The following is a 19,455-nucleotide window of genomic DNA, read 5'->3' as shown; positions in this document are numbered from 1 at the left end:
TTAGCCCACCCCCCATCCACCTCCCCTCTTTTAAAATCTATATGTTTTCTCCCCAAGTCTTGATAAATGTTAGTGTTCCTTTTTCCTTAAGCTTCCAGATGATCTCCAAGCGTAGACACATGACAAGATACAAGGTTTTGCTCTCTTCACTTCAAAAAGGAGATCAGGGGTTGGTATTTAGAAATACCCATGAACGCAATATAGCCTAACCACACCAATTCAGATGCAATTATGTGTGTGAATCAGGTGGAATGGTCTATATTAGGGAAAAGTTTGAAGTAATGACAAGTATATTTTTAAAAACAGGTTTATTGCAGATAAAGTTATATTTTTTTAAAGTCTTTCATTTTTTATTATTTTTAAGTTGATTTATTTATTTTGGGGGTTCGGGAGGCACAAAAAGAAAGAGGGAGAGAATCCCAAACAGGCTCCATGCTGTCAGCACAGAGCTTGACATAGGCCTCAATCCCATCAACCGTGAGATCATGACCTGAGCCTAGATCAAGAGTCAGTCACTTAATAGACTGAGCCACCCAGGCACTCCAAGAGTCATCTTCCTAAAAGCTAAAAAGTAATGCTTAGTAAAGTTTTTCAGGGTCTACTTTAAAGAGTAGATACAAATTTTATAATTGGTATAATAACTGCCTGCTGGGATATGAATGCTCACAGCCTAAAGTATTAAAAAGATTGTTTTCTTAAACAGGTTAAAATTGGCTGCGTAATATTTGCTTATGTTGTCGATTTCCTTAAGAAGTAATTTTGCCTAAGGGTAACTCAAGGACAATATTCATTCCAAACCTGTGTGAATAGCCTAAATTCCAAAATTTCAATTATCTAGCATTATGTTAAATCAGGACTGGCAAACATTTTTTGTGCCACATAGTAAACATTTTAGGCTTTGTGGTCTTGCCATTTGTGTTGCAACTTCTCAAGCTGCCACTACAGAGCAAAATGGACAACACATAAACAGCCAACTGACATCAGTCAACAGCCAACATATAAACAAATGGGCATGGCTGAGTTCCAATAAAACTTTATTTATAAAAACAGGCACTGGGCCAGATTTGGCCCATAAGATGTATTTTACCAGATGGATAGTGATGATGGTTGTACCACTTTGTGAATGTATTTAACGCACAGAACCATATACTTAGAAATGGTTACAATGTGTTATATACATTTTAGCACAATAAAAAAAAAATTTTGCTAGGCAATATTCAAATTTCCAGTTTAACCGGTTCTATAAATACCCACTGAGTAGGTATACCATTAATTCCATAGCTATTTTTAAAATGTTGTATATTGAGGTCATTTCTAATTTCTCATCAGTATAGATAATGCTAAAATGAATACTTTGTCTAAATGCTTTTCTTCTTACGAATAATATCCTTCAAAAGGACTCCTATGCAAAATGTATGCGTACTGTTAAGGCTAATGGCACACGTTCCCATATCGCCTTGTAAAACAGTGATGCCAATTTTACGATACCACCAACAATGTATAACGTAATAATTGTGCCATCACCATAATTTTCTCAATAGTGTTATTATTAAACAAACTGTGTGGTTGTGGGGAATGATTTCTTAAGCAAGGTGGGGTTACATAAAATATTCATTATAGGAGTCCATATATTTTTATGTATAGTATTATAATGATTTTTGTGTCAATTTATATTAATGCAATAAAAATGATATAATTTTTTAATAAATTTTTTTAAATATTTATTTTTAAGAGAGAGAGAGAAAGAGGAGTGCGAGTGAGGGAGGGGCATAGCTCTCCCTGGGAGAGACAGGAAGGGAGACAGAGGATCCGAAGTGGGCTCTGCACTGACAGCAGAGAACCTGATGCGGTGCTCGAACTCGTGAACTGCAAGATCATGACCTAAGCCACTGTCGGACACTTAACTGACTGAGCCACCCAGGCACCCAATATAATAATTCTTTAAGAAGATATACTTTGCCAGCTTCTGTGCTCAATCAAGAAACCAAAGACATGTACAAGAAAGACTGTTATACTTTAGCATTTTTGTAAAGACCAACCAATTGGACAAATGGGAACAGGAATGATTTTTTCATGACACTTTTAAGAAACTAATATGTGATTAATTAAATTTTAATATATTAGCATCAATTGCATTATTATATATTCTGGATCCTTGAGAGCCTCATTTTACAGGACATATGCACAATGGATTACTCAAGATCCATGCGCTCAATTTATTGCAAGGTGCAAATAGTTGTTTCTGACTAGGATGTAGAAATTGGGTCAGTTTGGTGAGCTGCCCTACGGTTTCCTCTAGAGAAACTGCTACAAAGAGGTTGCTAGCTTTTTCCTAAATGCATGTTTCTGGGAGAGCAATCTTTGCTCCCACATGAATGGATTATTTCCCTGACACCCCTTGCATTCAACAGACTAATAGCCCCTCTTGGTTTAAGCCACTGTTGGCACCTGTTGGATCTGGCTGGCAGAGAGACACAGATGTTGGGCATGGACAATTATATGATGTTTACTTCACAGAATATTTTGAATTATCATTTCAGCAAATATTCATTCCCCTCCTTTCCCACTGTGGGAGAAATTTTCTTCCCTGTCCCACTGATGTTTACTCTGGCCAGTGGGATGCTAGTGCACATAATGAAAGCAAAGGTTTGAAATATGCTTGATGGTGATGCTTTCCCTCTTGCATTTCTGCTATAGCAAGAGAAGGACATGCCCCAGTTGACCTGCAAGGGACTGAGAGTCATGAGGAGCAGAATTGGACCCTATCTACACTTGGAGCTAAGCTAAGCCAAGTCTTAATCAGCCAACACCTAGCCCAGCTACACATGCATGACAATAAAAGCTATTGAGTTTGAGGCTGATCTGTCAAGCAGCATTATTGTAATAGTAGCTAATAGATACAATATATAACCAAAATTATAAATGAAATTCATTTTGTATAGAGCACTTTCAACTTTATGCAAAAGTAATTCCTTTGTTGTATAGAAATTTCATTTACAAGTATTGATTTCTGTATTTCTGTATCGAGAGAGAGAGAGAGAGAGGGAGAGAGAGAAAGCTGTATACCCAATGTGAGGCTTGAACTCACAACCCTGAGATCAAGAGTTGTATGCTTTACTACCTGAGCCAGCCAGGCACCTCCAATTCCCATATCTTTCCCATGTGGGGAAGAATCTTTTCTCTGCTATAATCCTTTTGTAGGCAAAACAATTTTTATTAAAGGATATATGGCCATACGAAAGAGACATGAAACTTAAATATATATGTATTCTCAATATTTTAGCCTCCAATAAAGAAAACATCCATTTTTCTCCCTCAAGTAAGCTCTACACCCAATGTGGGGCTTGAACTTGCTACCCTGAGATTAAGAGTCACATGCTCTACCAACTAAGCCAGCCAAACACTCCAAGAAAACAGTTAAAATTAGATAACCTATCATTTCATGGCAAGAGTAAGAGAAAATAGACCTAACATTTTAATTAAAAGTGTTATTAATCCTAACAATAAGTTGTGAAAACAGGAAAATGCTAATTTAAAAGCCAGAGGCAAAATTCCTTCCAGGGAGAAAACTGAGTCTTGGAGAAAAAGAAATTTTATGGATCATTTGGGTATGATGGATCCCACATCATGGAAGTAGGAGTAAAAGGAAGATATCCATTTAGAAGAAGGAGAGAACTTGAAAGAAGCTGGGACAAGAATTGACAGTAAGAAATTTCCAAGGGGGATAAAAAGGACTTTGGGGAACCGTGATGTTTAAACATCAATTTTAAATTACTTATCATGCTGTGGCATGACATAAGTCCCCTCAGTCTCATACCTTGAGTGGAGAGCTGTTCTACACAATTGTATTGTGTTGGTGTTGTTTGGTGGAAATAGAATGAGGACTTCAGGGTGGAGGGAAGAGAGTGGCCATGTGCACCTGGGAGCTCCCTGCAAAAGTGAAATCTGAGGAGGATATGATGATAAGAATCTGGGACAGGATATTAGACCTGCATATACAAGACAGAGTTCAAATTTTATTTGAACACCAAAGGGCAGCAGACCTTCTCTACCTGAGGACTTGGAGATGCAAAGTGACCAACACTTCTTTACAGGAGGATGCTTATACATGTGAAAATGCCACTTCTATTTCCACAGTGGTGATTTCCATACCACCAATGTGTAAATGCGTTGCACCACAAATAGGCAGGGGGATAGCCTAGAATGCTTGTTTGAGATCCTTCCACTCTAGGATTTTATCAATGACTGTCAACATCTGCTTTCCTGCCCAAGTTCCTGAGACGAATTTCCACTCAACTAAGGCCAATGTTTATAACAATAGCACAAACATTTAAAAGGTCAGATGTATAACTGCAACAGACAAGACATTCCAGACTGATGTATTTCTATTATTAGTCAGTTTTGTAAGCACAATCACCTCTGATTTCAGGAGAAGAACCTCTACAAAGAATTTGACCTAAGAATTTTGATAATTAATAAATATATTATGCACACACATATATACTATTTTACATATTATATTTCTATACAGTCTGCTTTCTTTTTTAAAATATTTTAGAGAGAGAGAGAGAGAGCGAGCAAGCAGAGAAGAAGGGCAGAGGAAGAGAGAGAGATAATCTTAAGCAGGCTCCATGCTCAGCACAGAGACTGACATGGGGTTCAATCCCATGATGCTGGGATCATGACCCGAGCTTAAATCGAGAGTTCGATGCTTAAACATCTGAGATACCCAGGTGTCCCAGGGACAGTTTTATAAAGATCTTTCAGGAATAAGTAAAATTCAGACAACTAGTTGTTGCTTTTTACACATCTTCTCACCTAGCTGCACAGTCATATGAAGAAATCCATTAGCCCAAGCATCCAGTTTCCTAGAGCCCACATCTCTGATCTCAACTCACAGGATGCACTCCACTAACTGCACAGCCCCTCTTTGATTTCTGTTGGGAACAGCACATGTGCAGTTGACAAGGCAGTGCAAGCAGAAAGAAGGAGGATGAGCTCAGGGTCTGGATGGAGAAGCCAAGGCCACACATGAGGATCTGCAAGCTGAGAGATTTGGGTTGGAAGCAGGGTAGCCATGAGGGCTTGAGTATAGTAACCTGTAGACAACATGGCTTTTGTGTTTGAACAAAAGGAGATAAGACTAGATGAAACAAAGAAGAGGACAAGCAGCTAAGAAGGCTTGTTGGGGAAGCAGCCAATGGCACAGGTGAGAACCCTGAGTGACTTCCTTATTTCTGATTCTGGTTAGTACTAAAAAATAAATAAAAGTAAAAATAAAAGATAAGAGACCAAGAGGGAGAGGGTAGCACTGTATGGGAGGGCGCTGGCCATACCTAGACCCCCTGGAACCACTGTGTGTTGCTAGGTGAAAGCAGGGTAAGAAAGAAAGACAAGTCAATATGGACCCAAACATGCACGAGAATGGAACTTTGCTCCAGCTCATCTATCCACATAGATTTTAGATAGATCTTGGACAAAGTGGGTCATCGGTGCTGCTCACCAAATATTTCCAGTTCTTTCCTCTTGTGGACACATAACAGAACTTCACTTCCTGGCCTCCTCAGAGCTGGTGGTCATGTGACTAGTTCCAGCTGATGAGTGTGGTGGGCAGCAGCACATCTCCCACTTCTAGGCTGAGGTGTGTAATCGCTGATGTGGGACTCTCCTCCAGCATGGTGAATGGCAATGTTCGAGGTAGCGCAATTCTGTTAGCCCAAGTCCCAGAGTGAGGATAATGCAAAGCAGAGACACCGCCAATCCACAACGGCTATGTAGGATGAATGAGAACTAAACTTATACTGTTTTAAGCCATGGGATTGGGGGCCATTTATTACAGTAGCATAACCTAGCCCGGCCTTAGGAGAGGAAGGAGCCCTTCCAGACTTGCCTTCCCCATCAACTTCCAGTTCCCATCATAGTTCTTTAGATAAATATGTGTTCCATTCTCTAAATCAATTCTGCCATTTAAATTTTGTCTCCACGACTAGGCTATAATGATCACACTTTCTACTTTTTCGGAGCCACCCTGTTTCCATTACGCCCAGTGCTTATTTCACAGGTTAGTTGCATCTCATTGAAGGATTTATGTTCTGAAGACAAAAGACCTCATCTTTCACAGTCAAAACTGCTCTTGAAAATTCCTTAAATCTCCCATACAGTCCAAAATAGCACCATACTTCAGAAAACCCAACAGAGCTACTTTTTGTGCCAGCTTTGGAACAGTCCATTTCCTTTGTTAAGTACCAGATGATGCCATTGACTTGTGCTAAGGATCATGTTGTACAAAAAAATACAGATCTGGAAACTGTAGAGTTTCTCAGGGTTTGGAGATGCACAGGCTGATGGATAGAAGGAGAAACTATCTGTGGGACAGCAGATTAACAACTGCCTTGTCATCCTCACACTGGGGTTGTTTTTGGCTACAGGTAAACAAAAAGCCTATTTAATATATGCTTAAAGAATAGAGGATTGAGTGACTCATGGATAAAGAAGTCTCAAGGTAGTGTGGCACCAGAGGTGGTTGGTTGATTAAATGGCTCCATGGCCTCATGGTCTCGTGGCCCCAGTGTGACCTCTCTGCAATTCTCTTGACTTTTTTCCATGGTCCCAAGATGGACACAGCAGTTCCATGTGTCATGAAAACATCCAGAGGCAGGAAAAGGGAGGAGTAAATATACTTCCATAAAAGCACCCTCCCCACACACCCAAAGTCTCACTGGTCAAAAATGTAGCATTAGTCTATTTCTAAACCAATTGTGGAAAAAGTAAATGGAATTATCAAAATTGGCCTGGAGCTAATTAATCAAGATTTACCCCGGGTCAGGCCTCCCCTGGGTCAGCCTTCTCTGAGTACACAGCCATTTGGAGGATGAACAAAGGAACAAAACAGGATCTTGGCCAGCAAGAAAGAAGGGGACAAGTTGATGGCTGTCCCACAAGCAACCCATAGGGTCTGATGGACTGGAACATAGACTGGAATAGCAGGCAGAATCCCTGACACTTTTTAAATGTCTATTTTTCTCTCACTATTTTAGATAGAAGTATACACTTGAATTCATGTAAATTAAATACACAGCTGATGTCAGGACTCAGCCTTGACTTCTAGTGCCAGCTCCTTAATGAGGTATCCAAAGTGATTATCACCACCTCCTCCCTCTACCATGAACTCACAGGCCTGATCAGGGGCACTCACTGGGGCCTGGGTAGGGAAAGCCCTGAAGTGTGTCTTCCTAACAGTATCGATCGGCTCATCAATGATGTCTGAGAGAGCCCTTATCAACCAGCTTGTAAACACTTGTGGGCAGGGACTGGGCCTCATACCCAGTTAGCCTCTGCTGGGGTCTGTGAAGTGAGAAGTGTGGGTTTTGGGCCACCAGGCTGGAGGGATCAGAGCTTCAGAGTGGGGTATGGGGGAGAGCAGAGAGTGCTCAAAGGAGTACAGGGGGGCGCTGAGGGAAAGGGTGTGGAGGGCATGGGAAACAGCACCATTGCTGCGATAATTCATTCTAGATGCTAAAGAAACAAACAGGTTGTATTGGTCCCTTCCTCACAAGCCAACCAAGACCTGGTGGACCTAGTCACTTGCTGGCAAACCCAGAGATAGGGAGCATGTGGAGGTGTAGTCACTGGAAATAAAACATCTGGATGGTAAGACAGCATTTTGAGAATCTCTACCCCCAAGGTGGGGCTCGAACTTAAAACCCAGAGGTCAAGAGTCACATTCTCTACTGACTGAGACAGCTAGGCACCCTAAGGACTCTGAGCACTTTGAAGACGGGGCTGTCCATTCACAAGCCCCACCCAGGCCCACCTCACCCTCAGCACAGTGAGGGCTGGCATGTAGGTGAGGGCTCATTAAATGTTTCCCAAATTGAACTGGAGTTGGAAGGGGCCTAGGACTGACCATCAGGATAGAGAGGATAGAAAGCTCCTCCACAATGCCACTTGATGGGTGCTCCTCAGCCCCTAACTGACCTTTTCCTGGGCACCTTCCTTACCACCACCCATGGTCATGCTGATTGGATGGCTGGAATGGGCTGTCTTAAATATTTTTTTTAATGTTCATTCATTTTCGAGAGACAGAGAGGGACAAAGCATGAGCAAGGAAGGGGCAGAGAGAGGGAGACATAGAATCTGAAGCAGGCTCCAGGCTCTGAGGTGTCAGCACAGAGCCTGACGCAGGGCTCAAACTCACGAACTGTAAGATCATGACCTGAGCTGAAGTCGGACGCTCAACCGACTGAGCCACCCAGGTGCCCCTGGAATGGGCTGTCTTAAGAAGAGCTGAGCCACAGACAGATTAGGGAAAATAGACCCCAGATGATGACCTATGTTGCCTGGCTTAAGGAGAGAACCGAGGACACAGTAGAGTCCCCAATGACTGCTGGGAGAGTGTCTATTTTGTTTGTGGGGACTTTGGTGAGGCCTGATCTGATGTGGCCAACCTTCCTATCCACTCTGGCTATTCTCCTCCTCATCACACACCTCTGCCTCAGCCCTCGTCAGCCCACTAACCCGCACACAGCCCCGGAACTGCAAGGAAGTCTAGTTCCCAGCCTTGTGTGTTTCACAGAGAGAACCGAGACCTCAGATAGAAAAGAGTGGGATAGGGTCTGATGAGCTAAGAATGGAAGAGACAAAATTGCCTGATTTCCTAGACCAGGGTTCTTTCTGGGGACCAGACTGTGTCAACCTCATCTTACAGGCATAAGATCAGGCCACTATGAAAGCATTTTGCCAGTTCACAATGAAAAGAATGGGGCTAGGGCCTGGGTCCCATCTACCTTTTCTTCACCCAAGACTGTACAGAGAGTGTCTCAAATTGAGACTCACTCAGATATTTCTTTTAATTGCCTTTGGATATCCTTGGGTTTTAAAAATCTCACTTAGTTCTTTCTTGGAGGAGTTCTCAGAAGGGTGGTCATTAAAACTTAGCGGAACTTTAGAACAATGATTTGCCTTTAAACACTTGGCTTTGGGAAACCCCACCCAAGGATAAGCTAATGAGGCCCTCTTCCTCTGGAGGGAAAGTCCTGCTGGGGGCTGGAGGAGCAAAGCAGGATGTGGCCCCAGCCCAGCCCAGCCCAGCCAGCTCCAGGTAGAAGCTCATCTTCGAGCCTGAGCCCCAGATTTCTCTTCCATGGGACAAATAGAAGGGCCAGGCCCTAGGACCTCCAGAAGCAATGACAGCAAGGGTACTTTCCCCTCTTGATTCTTTTCCCTGAGAAGATCCCATTGGGAAAGAAAAGGTCCACCTCTCAGATGACGAGTTATTTTCCTCAAACTCATGAAGAGGTCAGTGAACCCCTTTCCCCACCTGTACGTTCCTGGGTAAAGGAAGCCACTTTGGGTGCCTCAGGGGTAGATGTTCAGGTTGCTCAAAAATGAACAAATGAAAACCTCAGAGTCTTACCAAGAGTGCCCCCCATGGCTTCTTGACCCCATTGCTGTCCTGCCAACATGAACACGGTAAAACCAGCCATGACAGCTATACTGTCCTGGGGACATACTGTGGGTTGAAAACTATGTCTTTCTGTGTATCATCGCATTCAATCCTTATACCATACAGGTACATGAGGCAAGTACAATACTATCCCCACTTTACAGATGATAAAACAGGCTTAGAAGACTTAAAACTGAACTACTAATTGATGGCAACAGTACATAATCCAAGAAATACTTAATCCAAGTTGACCTCAGAGGCTACTTTCTTAATCAGTACACCTTACCACGCCCCCCCCCCCCCCCCAAATATTATTTCTTTTGTTTTCAGAGATAGAAGAACTGGAATCTTGAGAACATATTGAAAAAAAAATCAAGATTCACAGAGGGGAAATTGTCCTTCCTGAGGTTCCAGTTCAAGCTGGCCTCTGAGCTCACAATGCACACATCAAATAAAGGTTTTATGGTAGGGCACTGCGTAAAATGTACAGCCATGGCTGGCACCAAACCCAATCCAGTGCAATTCAGCAAACAGTTACTAAGGGTTTACAGAGCCTCTCTGAGGCAGCTAGCATGGGTAGTTCTCCTTTATGCAGGAACAGCTCCAAGACACGGTCCTATGGAATCCCATACAATCAGGTTCTGCAGAGAGTGACCTGAGCAGCAGAACTTTTGAGAAATGGGAAAAGATTGAGACAATGAAAGCACCTAGTGCCTCTGAGCATTACTTTGGGTTTTGACACCCCACAAAAAACCCCAGGGGAAAAACTTTGGGTGGTCAAGGAAGTAATCATGCATAGGAGAAGAAGTGGAAATGTTGAGTACCCTAAGCTAGAAAACAGTTTGCTGATTCCACCTGACTCTCTCCCTACAAGCATGGGGTAAGAAGGACTAACAACAACAATAATAGCAGTTACCAGCTCTTGAGTGCTTATTATGTGCTCTTCATTGTGCTATATTTAACATATATTATCTCACTAATAGTCAAAAGCTCCAAATGAAGTAGGCACTATTTTTATCCTCATTTTCCAGATAGCAAAAAGGAGTCTTGGAGAGGTAAAATAATTTGCCAAGGACACAAAGTAAGAAGCAGTCCTGGGATTAGGAGAATGCTTTCCAAGTTCAGTGCTCATGCTCCAATACTCAGTTGCTAATCACCTGTGCTAAGCAAGGTGCCCTTGGTGAGAAGGACAAGAAGGAACACCCCTCTTGAGACCAAGAAGGTATGCGCACACATGCATATGCTCTATGTATGCACATGTGCGCAAACACATGCAGACCCACATATGCACTCATGCAAAATCCATGCACAAACCCATGTATTCATGTACACACGTGCATTTCTGGGCATGAAGCTGCAACAGCTTTTCAGCCACCACCATACATTGAGGGGTCTTGGACCTCCCTTTAAGGAGAAAAGAGCCTTTTTCTGTCACAGCATCCAAGAGTTGGTAAACTGGGTGTTTCATCTCCTGCTCTACTCTCAAAGGTGCATTTTAAGCATCCTTCTGTATGTGAAGGGGATAGCAGACTCCAACTGGATGAAAATGAGAGCAAAAAAGGATCATGGTGAAGTGCTTAAAATGAGTTTTGTGAGACTCTGAGGCCCAAACCAATTTTGAAAATGGTTTGTTTTGGCTGGCCAGAACTGGTCCTCAGAAATTAAATACTTTTTAGGCAAACATGCTACTTGCAGCAAACTCAGGGGACCTACTCAAAGGTTAGAGAACTAATAGCTTAAAACCTGGTTTACTCTCAAAATAACCTGCAGATATTACCATTCAGAGGGGCTTCTCCCCAAGTCCAATAAAAGATTCTGTCATAGTCTCCATAATATCCTAAATATTAGCTTTTCCAGCCTGATTTTACTAGTCTGGAAAGATATTTTATATTTAGCCCCAAAACAATGTGATATAAAATTAAATAAAAACCCAAACCACCATCTTGGATTTAGTTTTCATTCAGAGGAGATGCATATTAATAACTGAAACAGTAAGTGATGACAAGGGCATATTCAAGGTCCTTGGGCTCTTTGGAGGGTCAACCACTCAGCTTGTGTGCTGTGACTTTCTCTCTCTCTTGTCTGTGAAAAGAGTATCATTGGATTGAAGGTGTGGTGGAGTATGGCCCTTGGAGGTATGAAGAAGCCGGCCTCTGCTATGCCTTTTCTGCCTGATCCTGCCCCTCCAGCCCCACTGCACGTGCCCCATTCAGGCCCCTGAGTTCCCCCAAAACAGATATGTCTTCCATATCATCACCATTGTTATTTTTCAGAAATGTAACAGTCACATTACTCCCCACCCCAACCTCATTCTTTGCATTTCTGCTGTTTGCCAGGCACTGTGCTTGGGCTAGGAAGACACAAATGGAAAGACACAGTCTGGGTGCTCAGGTTGCTGGCCATCTGGGTGGAGGAGGTTTTCTCTTTGGACGATCTGATTGCCAACACTGCTCCTTCCCTCACTGAACAGGGGCCTTCCCTGGCAGGTGGCCAGGATGTTCTATTTCCTCCCTGAGTTCTGGGTGTCCTGCCAGCAGAGCTTCCTCTCCTCCCCTTGGGGGGTTGTGGTGGTGTCAGGTGACCTGTGGGAATTCACCTACCCATTCAAAAAACCCACTTGGATCTAGTAGAAGTGTACAGGAGAGAATTTTTGTAAAAGAGCCCCCTGGAAAGTTCAGAATGGTTCTTATGGCACTCATCAGCCCATAAGGTAGGAATGGTGACCCTTCAGACTGGTAGGCATGTTTTGTTTCATCTGCAAGGCACTTTGTTTCATCTGTTTTAAATGACTTAGTTGTCAATATTTAAACTCACGAGAATTTACAGGAACATCCAAACATCTAGTTTTTCTTTTCTTTCATTTTTTTTAAGATTTTATTTTTAAATAATGTCTACACCCAGAGTGGGGCTCGAACTTATAACTCCAAGATCAAGAGTTGTATGTTCCACTGACCAAGCCAGCCAGGGGCCCCAAACATCTTGTTTTTCTTGAAAAAAGTTAGGAGACTGGCAAAACCAAGCCCAGTGTCTATAGCTCTATATGGCAGCAATTACCAAGAGCTGAGTGACCACTATTACCTTTTTACAAGAGATATGTCTTCTTTGACAGGCCTCAGTCTCCACCACATTCTTGTTTTACTTGTGGGTTGATGTCACTCACTAATGTTAAGGGTCTGGCCCCTGATGGCATCTGGGTTTACAATCCCAATGTCATTTAATTCCTGCAATGTCCCTTAGTAGAAGCCTCACAAATTCTTTTTTGAAGATTTTAGTAGATCAAAATTAAACCATCAATTTAAAAAACTGACTTGGCCACAGCTGGTTAGTATAGTGCATTGTGAGTACCAGCAGGAGAACCACGGGACCAGGGCAAGTTACTTTGCCACTCAAAGCCTTAGTTTTCCTTACCTGTAAAATGAGGACTGTAATGGAAACCACTTAGGAATTTGTTGTGGATTAAATGAGATAATACATGTAACTCCACAGCTCAGTGCCAGGAACATAGCAAGTATTCGATCAAAGTTAGTCACTATCACTATCTGTATCCTTTGATACCATAGTGTCTTCACTTTTAGACTACTAGGAATATGCAGCAATGGAAATTGTGGTTAAGAAAAATGTTGCCAGGAGAGCTAACATATATCCAGATCTAAATAGAAGCTACTAGAATCTTTTGGGGGCTGGGATCATAATTAGCCCCTCTATTGGATTGTTCGGCTAACAACTTTTTCCAGAAATAGTGGTGATGATTTGGTCCCTTCTTTGCCCCCAAATGATCATAGTTCCTAATTAGTCTTAAGTAGAAATTGCTTTAGCCACATGGGAATGTCTGACTCCTAACTTTTAGCAGATTTGGGGACCTGCAGTGGGAAGTCAGCTTGTCTGGTGTTATGAGCTGAATTGTGTGCCCCCCCAAATTCATTATATTGAAGGTCTAATCCTTCTATCCTCAGAATGTGATTGTATTCGGAGACAGAGTCTTTAAAGAAGTGATTAAGTTAAAATGAGGTCTTTACAGTGAACCCTAATCCAGTCTGACTGGTGTCCTAACAAGCATAGGGTATTTAGACCCACAGAAAGACACCAAGGGCACTGCACACAGAGGAAAGACCAGAAAGAAGGTAGCCATCTGCAAGCCGAGGAGAGAGGTCTCAGAACTAACCAAACCTGCTGACACCTTGATCTTGGACTTCTGGCCTCTAGAACTATGAGAAAATAAATGCCTGTTATTTAAGCAGCACTAGCAAATGAATCTGCCTGGGTACCACAGGGTCAGGCCATAAAACAGGACACATCCCCTGACTGTTGGATGTGGGCAATCCCAAGAACCTTGTCCATAGCAGGGTTTGGGATTAGAACCTCCTCTCAGAGACAGAGAGTGAGAAAGAGCAAGACAAGTGTTGCAGGAAAAGAAACAGGAGGTGGTCTGGATGGATTCTAGAGATAGGGCCATGGTCCTTGACTGGGATTTTAAATGTTCTTAGCAGGCTGCTTGTATGTGTGTGGGAGGTGGGGTTGGTTTATATAAAGAGTTTGAGTATGAACTGTCACAGGGCTGAATGTGTTGACAGCAGAAGGATAGGTGATTTCAATTAATTTTTATATTGTTTGATGACCCATTGTTGTTTTCAATTCAAGAGTGCTTGTGTGATTGGAAACAAACAAGCCTGATGTTTCTCAAGTTTAAAAACCCAGTTGGGAGTTTGGCTTGACCTACTGCAGCATCCTGGAAGCTAAAATACAGACACCGTTTGACTAGACTTTTGGGATGCATCCATAACTCCACATCAGAGTATTTATATCCCAAAGTCTTCTTTTACCATCATGTGCAAATTTATCTACTTCTTTCCTGGACACAGATGCAAATTTTTAAAGCACCCACAACTCAAAATGACATAAGAACACTCTGGTGATTTGATAGATGATGGGGAAAAAATTATTAATGTGAATTCCTCCCTTCCTGCCTCCCCTCAGCTGCCAAAGGAATCTGGTTTTAGCTGGCCCCATTTTTCTTCCTCCTTGCCCTTAAAGGAGAGATCAATATTTGCCAGCCCAGTAGGTAGGCATTTACAATTCAGACTTTGGGAAATAAGCAGAAAGAGACAAGCTGGAAAGGCAAGAGGAAAATGCAAGAGAAAATCAAAATACATTCAGCTGCCTAGATTTTAGATAGATAAGTGGATGGATGGATGGATGGATGGATGGACAGAAAGAAATAGAAGTCTATCTACCCTCTCTAACCACTTACCTATCCACCTACCTACGTATCCATATCAATCTATCCATCCATCCATCCATCTATCCACCTATCTACCTATCTATATCAATCAAACAAACACCACCAGTGGTTTGAAGCAAGGAATCAAAGAATCATAATACACAGTTATTGCTATGTCCTTTCCAAACACTGATTCCCATTTATTATGCTAATAGCACCTCAATTCCCCTTTGGGAATGCTGTCCTCCATTCCTAGTCTGTGTGATTTAGATAGGGTTATCTCCATTCTTCACCTTCGTTCCTCAAAAGTAAGTAGAGTCCCAATGATGAGTTTAGGATAAGTATATGACAAATGCAAAGTGACAAACTTGGCCCACTGAGAGCCAGCCCTGGGACTTAGAATGCTGGAAAAGGAGAACCTTCCCAGTGAGTTTGGTAAAATGCTAAGATTTAAGCCTGGGGGGCACTGGTGGCCACCATATGGGAAAAGCTTTCCTGAGAACAAAGCAAGCAGAGAGGAAGACAAAGCTGAGACATGGAATACAAAGCAAAATAAAAACTCCTGAACTTCACAACTTTGTGAAAAAAATAGGATCTTTTTTGAACACTACTTTGAGTTAGAATTCTGTCATTCCAAAGAGTACTGACTAAAACAGAGGGACTCCAAGAGAAGCAGCTGCAGAAGACAGAGAAGGAAGCTCTCTTGAGGTTCGTCAAGAATTAGGGGCGCCTGGGTGGCTCAGTCGGTTAAGTGTCCGACTTCAGCTCAGGTCACGATCTCGCGATCTCGCAGTCCGTGAGTTCGAGCCCCGCGTCAGGCTCTGGGCTGATGGCTGGGAGCCTGGAGCCTGCTTCCGATTCTGTGTCTCCCTCTCTCTCTGCTCCTCCCCCGTTCATGCTCTGTCTCTCTCTCTGTCTCAAAAATAAATAAACGTTAAAAAAAAAATTAAAAAAAAAAAGAATTAAAAGCAAAGATGGGAATTCCTTTTAGTGATTTTTAGAAGCTGGACTGTGTTTCTGTGCATATGACATTTCACCAAGACTGGACCAAGTGTGGTCCCAGAATTCTGTAGAGCCCTTTACAACAGGACCCCCCCCCCCCCCAAAATGAGCAAATGCCATCGTTAGAAGAGATCCTAGAAGACATCTGGTCCTATTCTCTACTTGATACTTACATCCCTTTAAGAATCTTGATAAACAACTCACTCTAATTCTATTTGCACACTTCAGGGGATAAGGAAATCACTCCCATAGAGGCAGCTTGTTATGGCTTGAATTGTGTTCCCAAGAAAGATATGTTGAAGTCCTAACCGCCGGCTCCTCAGAATATGACCCTATACACAAAATAGGGTCTTTGCAGATGTAACCTAGTATGAGGGTAGGCCAAATCCAGTATGGCTGGTGTCCTTGCAAGAAAGAGAAGGTCACATGAAGACAGAGACAGAGATGAGAGGTATGTTACCAGAAGCTGGGAGACACCAGGAAGGATCTGCCCCTAGAGACTTCAGAGAGACCATAGCCCTGACAACACCTTGATTTGGGACTTCTGAAGAATACATATCAACCCAGGGGGGAAAAAAAAGGTTGTTTTAAGCCACCCAGTTTATGGTACTTTGTTACTGTAGCCCTGGGAGACGAATACACAGCCCATTCCATTTTTAGCAAGTTCCGTGTCAGAATGTACTCCCTGATACCGAGCTAAAACTTAACTCTGCACAACTACTGGTCCTAGCTCAGCCTTCTGGAGTCAAACACATGTTTATTGCAATGTCTGTGAAGCAGCCTGTAAGTATTCCAGGCTGTGACTCTATCCCAGTGGGATGTCTCTTTGTTGATGCTCCTAGACCACTCACATCCTGGTGCCCCCAAAGCCTGGTTATGGGAAGCCATGGAGCCTTTTCCTACTTCTTCAGTGGCCACCGCAGCTACATTTTCAAAGCATCCTCAGTAGCTTCTTCTTCAAGATGTGAGCTAACAAGGCTTTGGGATGGACTGCAGCCCGGTATTCAGGGCGGCACTTGCTATCTCTGAGAATCCTCCAGAAGTGACACACTTTTTCATTATAGTCTTAAGAATATTTCCTTAAAGAAAGAAATATGGTGATGGTTAAGGCATGATGAAAAGCTGTTGAAGGAAGAAGCAAAACCATGAGACACGGAGAGAAGGTTGTCAAAAGGCAGCATTTAAAAAATATCCTGGCTCCCTTCCCAACTGGGGACACAGGAGTGTTTCTCTCTCAGACTTGGTCCCACCCCAAGCCATGCTTCCAGGCCTCCTCATCCCCAACAGGCAGAACCATAGGGAAGGGGGAATCGCTCTCAGGGAGCCCATATCCCTGGGCCTTAACTTAGAGGAAGTCCCCATGAACCAAAGATGAAGTCCTACATTCATGGAAAACAAATCACTCAGTGCTGATGGGAAATTTGGAAAACAAAGAGAAAGCCTTTCAACATCGTCTTATTTTTTTTTCTCCAGGAGTAAAAATATTACCACACACTTACAGGAGTCTGGGCACAGGCTGATCTCACAACAAACAAAAGGCAAGGTGTTCTGACAAATGTGCCAGTTTCTGGCAACGTCACTGACTCCGATTTACACTCCCACATTCAAATGACTTGTAGCTTTGGTCTGATGCCTACTGGGGTAAAGAGAAGCTGTCTTTGTCCTAGTTAGCCAGGGCTCTCCACTTTTGCTTTGATGGAGAGTTAAACTTTCGAGCCATTTTAAAAGTAGCTCTTGCAGCTTGGACTAAGACTCTGAAGGGCTGGTTCTGGATTATACCCTGGGGCGCATCAGCTGGGGTCAGTTCAAGGTCACTTATGGAAAGTGCTTTGACGACACCCTATGGAAATATGTGCTTGCACTGCACCACCCACCTGTGCCCACATGCTGAAGGGCAGCCCGCTGCTTCTTCACGATGACTTGTATTAGCCAAACCATAAGGAGACAACGGGTTAAACAGCAATGAACACAAGGGTTTGTTTTTCCCCTAAATTCTTTCCATCCTGGAATAAGAAGAATTTAGAGGGAAAAAGTGTATTTTCCCCCTTCCACAGATGTTTTTGAGAGACAATTCCTAACGGACGTGGCAGCTTAGCATTTAGATTAGGATGGGGATCTCTGGAGAAAGACTGAATTATGATCTATGTTACCACATAGCCCGTGGGGAAGGAGGCAGCCACCTCCAGCAACTTGCAACTTGGATGGGACATGAAAGGACAGACCAGGTTTGAATGCCAATAGAAGCAGTTTGCAGAATTTCTCTGGGTGGACGTCCACACAGGGAGCTAAGAGTGGGGCACGACAGAGCCCTGTGTCTCCTCATTCTTGTTCACCCCGATAGAAGTAAGCACCCTTGCTAAGGGTCTCTAACCAGAAAAATGTATTTAAAATAACTTATTTGGAGTGGCAAATACTAGAGAAGAAGCTGTTTGCTGTTGGTGTTTTAGCTAGGGTCTTCCACTCTGAAGAATGTGAGTGTTCGAGGCAAATGGAACCGGGGGTGTGTACACAATAATAAGGGAGTAACAGTGAAACAGTAGTCACCCACCAGCTTGACTACAAAGGAGAAGGTCTTCTGAGTAGCAGTGAGGCAACCAGAGAGGACAGTGAGAAGCTGGCTGGAGCATCCTCCAGGGTTGGAGAAGATTTATGACAAGCTCCAGGTGGAAGGACCCAGCTGCCTGCCTTTCCAGTCGCTGTGGGGCAGGATGATAGGATAGCAGACCTGATGCTTGGAAGCAGGGAGGGGCCATCAGGAGACGGCCACTCGCCATTTGCCAAAAGGGTGTCCTTCTTGCTCCAGGCTCAATTCGCCCTTCAATCTGAAAGTGCCTGGAATGCCTTGGCAGTGAATATCTCCCAACACACTCCTTAACCTTTTTGTTTCCTTGCTTGCTTTTTCCTATCTATACACGTTGACCTCTTATAAGGAAGATTTTGCAATATAGGATTACTTAGTAGATATGGCCTCTGACTCAAAAATTGTGTGGGGATACATAGGGGTTTTTAAATTTAGCGGATGTGAAACACTAAAGAAACTGCAAATAGACTAACTCATCCTAAACGGACTGCATATACCTTGGCTATCGTTAAAGAAACACACATTAAAATAATACCTTCATTATGTATAACTAACTTTGAAATTTATGATGATAAGTAAAAACGAGAAAGACTCAACTTTGTCAGGGGAACAAGCACACTTAGACGTTACAGATTGGTACTATAGAGTGATTTTGTCTCTTGGGATAATGATCTAGAATACATGGAAGGGAAGTGTAGCAGAAATTATTCTTCCTCTGTAGAACAGAACTCGTCCAGTCCAGGTAAGCTGCTCTCCTTCATGTGGCCCTGTGTTTCACTAAATCAACCATAGAAATCCTATGCTCCTTGCCAGTGACTAGTGTAGGAAAGGCACTGGCCAGGAGCACCTGGGTGGCTCAGTAGGTTGAGCATCCAACTTCGGCTCAGGTCACGATCTCACCGTTCCTGAGTTCTAGCCCCACGTTGGGCTCTGTGCAGACAGCTCAGAGCCTGGAGCCTGTTTCAGATTCTGTGTCTCCTTCTCTTGTCTCTGCCCCTTCCCCTACTCGTGCTCTGTCTCTCTCAAAAATAAATAAACATTAAAAAAAGAAAAGGCATTGGCCAATGAAATGAAACACTGAATGAACAATGAAAGAGAAGCCAGATAGGGCCCTTTGGGAAATATTTCCTTGCTCTTTAAAAAATACATGCATAGGGGCACCTGGGTGGCTCAGTCGGTTAAGTGGCCGAGTTTGGCTCAGGTCATGAT

General features: G+C 43.1%; 1 protein-coding gene across 8 annotated transcripts in view; it reads right to left on the bottom strand.

Moving 5' to 3' along the window:
• PALM2AKAP2 (PALM2 and AKAP2 fusion) overlaps positions 1 to 19,455 on the bottom strand; it is a 443,632-nt gene that overhangs the window by 129,783 nt on the left and 294,394 nt on the right. The gene's annotated exons all lie outside the window — the stretch shown is intronic.

This window comes from Panthera pardus, unplaced genomic scaffold (assembly GCF_024362965.1).
Source record: "Panthera pardus isolate Hobbes unplaced genomic scaffold, ASM2436296v1 HiC_scaffold_20, whole genome shotgun sequence".
NCBI lineage: Eukaryota > Metazoa > Chordata > Mammalia > Carnivora > Felidae > Panthera > Panthera pardus.
Note: the sequence above shows the minus strand (reverse complement) of the source record. Positions and strands in the feature narration are given on the sequence as shown.